This window comes from Octodon degus, unplaced genomic scaffold (assembly GCF_000260255.1).
Source record: "Octodon degus isolate 3935 unplaced genomic scaffold, OctDeg1.0 scaffold00013, whole genome shotgun sequence".
NCBI classification, from domain to species: Eukaryota; Metazoa; Chordata; class Mammalia; order Rodentia; family Octodontidae; genus Octodon; species Octodon degus.
The window spans coordinates 24,503,338-24,511,785 of record NW_004524589.1 but is presented as its reverse complement, the minus strand read 5'-3'; the positions used below and the strand labels follow the sequence as shown (position 1 = coordinate 24,511,785).

Below are 8,448 nucleotides of genomic sequence, written 5' to 3'. Positions count from 1 at the left end.
TTGTTTTGTTTTGTTTTGTGACAGGATCTAAATATGTACTTCAGGCTGGCCTTTAATTCACTACATAGCCCAGGCTGACCTCAACTCAGGATAATCCTCCTGCCTCCGGTGTCACAAAGAGTGCTGGAATTACAGATGTACACCCCACACCGAGCTACCTATTTGCCACGGACGCACCAAATGGAGAACTGAGGGAACAGAGAAGCCACACCAGCTGTGACACCATGACAATACCCTAAACGTAAGACAATAAAGTCCTAGACAAAGATGCGTGGGAATCCAAGGGTTTGCGGGGTGCAACAGAAAAAGCTCAATGAAAAGGGTGAACTTTGGCTCTTGTGAGAATTTCCTGTATGAAAGTGAGTTCGCAGATACTCAAGACAGAATACAACTTCTTTATTCCTAGCAATGAAGAAATTATAAAGAAATGATCTTTTATTGAGGAACATTTTTTCTCTTCATAATGGATACAAATGGCTACAAAGTAATTAAAACAAATTTCCATGACTCATTGTTGGCTAATGCAAAAGTAACCTTCTGTAAAATGAATAAAGTTCCCTTGTTACTTCTTAAAAGTTAAATAAATAAAAATTAAAGTGTTTATGTGTTTTATAAAAGTTCCCACATCTCCAGATAACTTGGACTTCACCAAATATAATTATTACTGGTTTGGAAAATTCTGATTACAAAAACCATTTGCCCCATGTGGCTATACAGTATCTTAAGAGTCGTTCTATTTATTTGCTCAGCATTATGTGACTTGCTTCAGAATTTCCACTTCAAGAGGCAAATTTTCTTTGGCACTCAGCTGAGCCAGCTTATTAGGCACAGATGCCTTTTTCTGTTCCTTTCTAGTTTGGAATGACACTCAGGAGGGGCCACACCCATTCTGTGCCGAGGCCTTCGACAGGGCAGTGGGGCTGGCTTCCTGTGCACACAGAGCCATACGTGCGGATGGACCAGGGACTCACAAAGCCCTCAGTGACATGGAGCAGAGAACACATTCTCCCCAGGCTTGGCCTGTGACATGATCTGGCCCTTAATTTTATTTGAATTTTAAGCACTTCTCTCCCTCACCTCAAACTTAGCTGCTACTACTGCTACTGCCACTACTATAACTGCCACTAGAAGTGCTACCAAAAAAGCAGTATTTATGTATTAAAAGAATAGAAAAAATTATTCTCTTGAAACTCAGAACATAAGTCCCCATTTTATATGTGAAACTATAGTACAGTTGCCTTCTGAAATTTTTAAAAGGTCATCTAACTCAGTGTCCTCACCAAGTACATCTTGCCTTCTCTCATCTTCAAAATATATCTAACCCAATTAGAACCCACATCTTAGAACTACCTACAAAGTACTTAAAAACTGGCTTCCATCTTACATTCTGCCTTGTTACACTTCGAAATGCAATTCTCTGCATGGTTTTCATATGCTAACACGCAGTGAGCCTTCCCTATCCTCCCGTGGCACATCCACAGATTCTACCAACCATGATCAAAAATAAAAATACTCAAAAAAAAAAAAAAACTGCACCTGCAGTGAACATGTACAGACATTTTTTTCTTGTCATTTTCCTCTAAACAACGCAGCTGGACGCCTATCTGCACAGCATTTATATGTCCTAAGTAATTCAGAGGTGGTCTGAAGCGCACGGGACGTGCATGGGTTATCTGTGGATGCAATGCACATGTGATAAAAGACCAAGCACTCCTGACTGTGGCACCCACAGGAATGCCTGGATCCAACCTCTGCAGAATCAAAGGGACAAGAGTACCACGAACATTTTTTCTCTTTACCATAAAAGTATCAATGCTCCATCAAAAACTTCAACGCAGCAACATGTCACTGGTTGCTCCTGCACGTCTGTCTAACAGCTGATGATTCTTGCTCTCAATAAGATAAGCATCCCTATCCCTGCCAATCTGGGTGCTCTGAGCAGCCTGAGAGATCCTGCTATGTGCAGATATGGGACGGCTCTGCTCAGCACGGGAGAGGAGACCCTGGAGCGCACAGCTTCCCACCGCCGCCTCCAGCCAGCCCACTGTGCTCAGCTGGACCACCACACTGTATCGTCCTACACGGAGAGGACAGAATGCCACGAGAGGCCACTGTCATCTTTGCCCCTGGACACACAGCATAGGCCCTGTGCTGGCAAAATTTAAGAGGCAGGTAAATATGATGAAAGAATGAAGTTAGCAATGAGAAATGAGAAAGAAAATTCCTTTCTACACAAATGATATAGATACATTTTAATAATTTAGGCTTTAATTACGTAACCTAAAAGTCTGCAGGCTGAAATAAACATTAAATTATGTGAACTATAAATAACATGGTATTGCACATTTTTGGAACATTTTAGGATTCAAAAATTATCCTAATGTTATCATTTGTCCTGAAAGTAGTTCAGTGAGTTCAGCACATAAACTACCTTAAGATCCACTGAGATAGCTCAGCAGATGGGGATTCGATCCCCAGCACCACATGCCATGCCAGCTGCAGCACACACCATTAATCCCAGCGCTGGGGTGGGGAAAACAGGAGGATCACCACGAGTCTGAGCTGCGCAGTGAAACCCTGTTCCAAATACATAAAAAAGAGCCACTTCATAACGATACTAGTGATCACAGATATATCTTATCCCCAATATAAGTCAGAGAATGCCAGGATCCTATTAAAACTACTATTTTTCTTCTAAGTTTTACTGCATGGATCTTCATGCCTTATCTTACCAAGTGGTCATGTAATCACCTATAATTTAAGTGTACACTTTTATGTTACAGAGGGCCTGGAATGATACTAGTTTTTGCCTTTCATCAACTCAGACTGCTGAGTGAGAGTTCAAAATCCATCACTTGCTCTGTCCTCCCCGACACCATACTCTGGGCAGCACAAACGAAGGGGAGGACCTAAAGACACAGCCTGGGGCTGAGAAGACCTGTCCCTAGTCACACATCTGTCAACCATTGCCTGTGAAACCTTAATTCGTTCAACATCACTGAGCTAAATGTACTTCACAGAAGCAGGAATAGTAATGTGTACTGTCTCTCTGCATACATATTCTAACTAAGTAGCATAAAATCTGTAACACGGTAAGTGCCACACGTGTAAGAACTGTCACTCTTCATCAATGGCTGATCTATTTACAAGGGAAAACAGAAAAGATTTGCCTAAAAGGAGGTCACAAGATAGAACAAAAGAAATGTCATTCACACTGCAAGGTTTTTGGTTTTCTCCCATATCTTTATAAAAACTAAATGATGACACAGAAAAACTATATACTTCTACTAATGTTATCGTATCAATTTCTGAATTAAATTTGCCTTGTCCAAGCAAATATGCACACCTTCCCCCAAAGCACAAGCATGTTTAAGGACAGTGTTCCCCTCAACACAGTCATTACACATGGCAGTGATACTTGTCTTCCTTCTTTAAAAAAGAGTATTCCCAGCTGCCATTAGGTGCAGGACAGCAAAAAATCAGTCATTTATTTCAGTACAGAATTAAAGAGAGAGAGAGAGAGAGAGAGAGAGAGAGAGAGAGAGAGAGAGAGAGAGAGAAAGAAAAGGTGTACTCTTACATTCTGGGAAAAATGTTAAATTTGCTTTAAAAGAAACAGTGCTACCTGAATAAGCATGGATAAACCCTGGTGTTTTAGGAAAGGGTGGAAAAATGCCAGGTACGCTTATTCCTCTTTAGCAGCTACACGGGGAGAATGATTTTCTAAGATCTTCATTATCTCTTTTCAGTCTTTAAAAAATCTCCACACGTGATCTTCTAGCTTCCTTTATAATCCAAAAAGCACACTCTGGACAACAGCAATGACCGTGGCCATGATGGGAGTGGATCTGAGCCACTTTAGCAAATAAGGAATCACTCCGGAATAACCATGGCCAAAGCCCAGAGGTCATGCTGCTGTTCCGGGTTGCTCAGTCTTGGCAACCTCTTTAAAAACCTTCTAGATTCTCAACCATTAAAGGTTAGTGTCTAAGACTAAAACTTAAACATCTCAGGGCCAGAAAGTGCACTTCTTGCTAATACCTCTGAAAATCCCTTTGTGGACTCTTAAGTGCAGACACAGAAACCCAGTTTGGATGTGTTTGTAGACATCCGACTAGTCAGGGCACTCCAATCTCTCCCCATAGGTAACAGTTTCTCTGTTGCAGGTAAACTGAATTCTGGTGCAGGCGCAGCGATCTCATCTAGAATCCTGTCTGAGATTCAAGGCGACAATTCACTACCTCATTAGTTGTGATTATGCTTTCCAGTAGTGATTTTTAAAAAAGTCAAGTAATGAGGGTTAATACACATATTCAATTCAGTGACCACAACTTTAAAAGCTGACGGGGGACTAACATGCAGGCTTTGTGCATCTAAGTTTGGGATATTATATAAGAATTGCAAGCTTGCCTTGCTGTGAGTCTCAAGGTTCCTACCATGTAAGCTGATTTTTGTTTCATTTAAAGCTATTTCTGTTTCATCTGTCACAGTAAATTATCTTGGGAACTAAAAATATTTGAAGGTTACTCTAAATATTTCTGGAGATAAATGCAAATCTAAGTGCTATGTTTTCACAGCTACTTTGACTTAAAGTGAAGGAAAGCTAAAGATATAAAGCAGAATGCTTGTTGCTAGGTGACAGGTGACACGTACCGTATCTGCTCCGAATTTGTACATCTTGACACACCTTGCTACTGAGAAAAGGACACAGATTTCCACAGGATATGGGTCGTTCTGCATAATTTTTTTTTTTAAACACAGGCCACTGAAATTAGAAAACCCTATGTGAATAGACGATGCCTCCAATAATAGGAAAGGACAGTACTTTACTTTCTATTTGGGAACAAATGTTCTATATTGTAAGTAAAAAAAAAAAAAAAAATCAACACAGATGATTTCCTTGACTTATTTTGTAATTCCCACACCTACTTTCTAACATTCTGGTTCTTCCTCCAACAAAACCCACGAATACAATTCCACCTCATCTTCTTTGTTTCCCCAGACAAGGCAGGCATCAATAAATAAACTTCAGAATGCCACTAGGCCCAGAATTTCAGGATCTCACAGGAATAAATGGCATGCTCCACCGCACATCAGACAAGCATCGCAAAGAACTTCAGGTATGAAAATCAGACATAATGAACAAACAGAGGCCAAGAGCTGAGGGCAAGGTGGTTACTAACAAATGTCCCTTTGTGTCCTTCAGTAAATTTGTGCCATATGTGCCTCCCTCGCATTTTCAGTATGCTAAAAATGAGATTGTCTATGATGCGTAAACTAGACTTTCTGGTCCATATTAGGTATTTGGTATGTTAGTCCCATTCCTACTCTTCATATTCATAGCCAAGTATACAAATTCCTCTTCTGCCTTAAACTTTCCTGAGAATTAAAAAGAAGCTCTGACCCACCTTAGACAAAGTTCCAATTCCAGACCTTCTACCATAATTGTGGAAGTTTTTTGTTTGTTTGTTTGTTTTTAATACAAAAGCCCTGTGCAGAGCCTAGGGAGATGGCTCAGCAGAATAAACACTTCCCTGACAAGCACAAGGGCCTGAGTCAATCCCCAGTTCCACCCAAAAAAAAAAAAAAAAAGAGCCCTGTGCACTTAAGAGGAAATAATATCACTACATTATAAGCTCATAATATGTTTTTAATTCATTTGTTAAGCAATTTTAAAGATACAACAGCTAATTAGAGAAAAAGAAGTCAAAGGTTATATTAATAACATCTTCAATAATACTCCCCACAGCATTCTAACAGAATATATATATCCACTGAAAACTCAACATTTGCAAGCTCCCCTTCCCTACTTCTAGTTCTGCTTCCTTGAAATTGTGCTTGTGTGTAGGAATTCTTCACTGCTGGGGGGAAAGCCAGTAATAACACAAAATTGGGAATTAAGGCCCTACAGGAATAAAGTCTGCCTGGAAGCTTGAGCAGTCATCTAAGAACAGAGCTGGCTGAATAAACAGCCCATTTTCCAAGGGAAGCAGAACAGCAAGAGCACCCTGACATGGAAATTGTCCTTTAATCTGCTTCCAGCTTCTACTCCATTACATGGCATCGTTCTACACACTGAAAGAACAAATAAACCTCTAAAGGAAAGCAACCATAGCAAATGAATTCAGCTTTTCTTTTACATATATTGTGTTCAATATAACAGTTTGAAAAGCAATCTATGCTATGCTTATATTCAAGTATAATTGCCATTTGATCAGGACTGCATAGTAAAAAATCTGATTTGTACTGTGAAGTTCTGACAAGATGATTAAATTTTGCCTTTGTATGTCTAATTTATGTGACTGAGGACATAGCAGAATATAAGCATGTGCCCCTTGCACCTGTATATAAGCACATACAGGTGACTGTATGACTCCCACAACATGCACTACTACATTCTGCACATAAAACATGGCCACACACAAGTCTGCAAATGACAGATGAAGAGCACTGAAATCCTTCTCTTGATCCTGATCCATACAAAAGTGTTTTCAACCATTATACTAAAGATGTCAGAATTGTTGGTGTTTTTAAGAAGTGATGAGAAGGGCCGGCAAGATATTCAGTGGACTAAGCACCTGCTTAGGCAAGCTCAGGGGCTGGGGTTCAATCCCTGGTGCCAAATGCCGCAATGGCCCTACCCTCAGGGCACACTGAGCTGGCCACTGAGACCAGGTATGGTGGTGCACACCTATAATCCCAGCACTGGGGAGGCTGAAAGCAGGAAGATCACTACAAGTCTGAGCTGCACAGTGAGACCCTGTACCAAATACATTTTTTAAAAAAAAAGTGACGAGAGGGAGGAAACAGGAAAAGTGAGCAACTATGAATTAAGCCTTCATTCAGTTTTTGACACTATAAATAAGTATAATATGATTGTGAGATTTATGCATAAGAAATTAAACAAAATTGGGTTGGGGAGCTAGCTCAGCCACTCAGCACCTGCCTGGCAAGCACCAAGGTCCTGAGTTGGATTTCAGGCTACCCTCCCACCCTCCCACTCAAAAAAAGACAGAGAAAAGAAAGTAAATAAAATTTTAAAACCAAATTATCATAAACAAACATATTATGTACCCACTGAAAAATGCTCCAGTTACACACTAGTGGTTAATCCACAACTTCACACTTAGTAGGTGTTGTCTCAGCATAGACAAGACAGATTACATGGCATCTACAACTTTACACATTAGAGATGTATGCTACATTGTTAAACTAATTTATCTCCTTCAGAATGCAGCACACATACTTGGCTTCCTATTAATTGCTGCCTGTACATTTAATCTGACAGTGCGAAGTCAGATCAACCCAATTCAAATGCACGGTACACAATTTGCTTAGAGAATAAATTTATTTTCCAGTCCATCACAACAATAGTTGGACTAAAATATGTTGTTTTTGTCCCTTTTGAATTAATTCCTGAGAAATACAGCAAATATTTATTAAATTGCGAGAAAAACATTTCATCAAACTATAAAACCTGAGCAGAAAACCAAATGGCACATGCCTAATTATGGGTGACATTCAAATGAAATTTGCATTCTCAAAATTTTAGCAATAGCTAGAAAATATCAAGCAAAGCATTTTTAGGATACTTTTATGTTCAGTCTCTTCACATATTTGAACCCTAAGTTTTAATGAAGGTAGCAAAGAACTAAATAACTTGTTTAATTGATATTTGATAGACTGTCCAATGGACTGCTTAAATATGCTTTTGTAAATGAACGGCACCACAAAATCAAAATAGTACTGAGAATGAGAAACAGTGTACTGGGGCTGGTGAGATGGCTCAGTGGTCTAAAGCACCTACTTAGAACAAGCTCAGCGAAGCACAGGGACCGCGGTTCAATCCCCCAGCACCACATGCCAGCCAGCCCCGCCCCCTGGTGGGCTGAGCTGGCCACACACACACACACACACACACATAAATAAATAAAAATTTTAAAAGAGAAACAGTGTACTGATTCTTATTTATAAGACCCAAAAAGACTCCTTAAAAAAAACTGACAAATACTAAAATTAGAGGAAAACAACGCAAATATACGCTGCCAACTCATGGCAGGGGATTAGAGTCATGACTGTGTTGCATATCACATGGCAAACATATTCTATTATTTCTTTGTGAATCACCTGTGTGCCAGGAACCAGGGACAGGAAGAATGATACGTCAGAGGACCAGTTTACAGACTACAGTCAAGAGAAGGGTGAGACATAAGTAAAATAACAGTATCACAGACCAACTTGCCAGTGATTATCATATTTAATATTGACTAAGTGTCCTTACATAGATTCCTTAACTAAATCATTTGTTTCTTTTTTTTTTAAACTAAATCATTTGTAAAACATAAATATTACAGCAGTAATTGATATCCACAATTTACAGGAAAATAACTGTGATTCAAGTCAATTTCCATCACTCTTTTCAAAATGTCACCCTTAATAACATCGCAG

The 8,448-nt window shown here is 39.6% G+C and overlaps 1 protein-coding gene across 5 annotated transcripts in view; it reads right to left on the bottom strand.

The window, feature by feature from the left end:
• Positions 1 to 8,448, bottom strand: part of Klf12 (Kruppel like factor 12) — a 446,940-nt gene that overhangs the window by 295,803 nt on the left and 142,689 nt on the right. The window contains exon 1 of one of the 5 annotated variants that reach the window (XM_023709632.1): positions 6,692 to 6,734. The exons of the other annotated variants lie outside the window; for them this stretch is intronic. The gene's annotated coding sequence lies outside the window, so the exon portion shown is untranslated. Of the gene's footprint in view, positions 1 to 6,691; positions 6,735 to 8,448 lie in introns of those variants that run through there. 5 annotated transcript variants of the gene reach the window in all.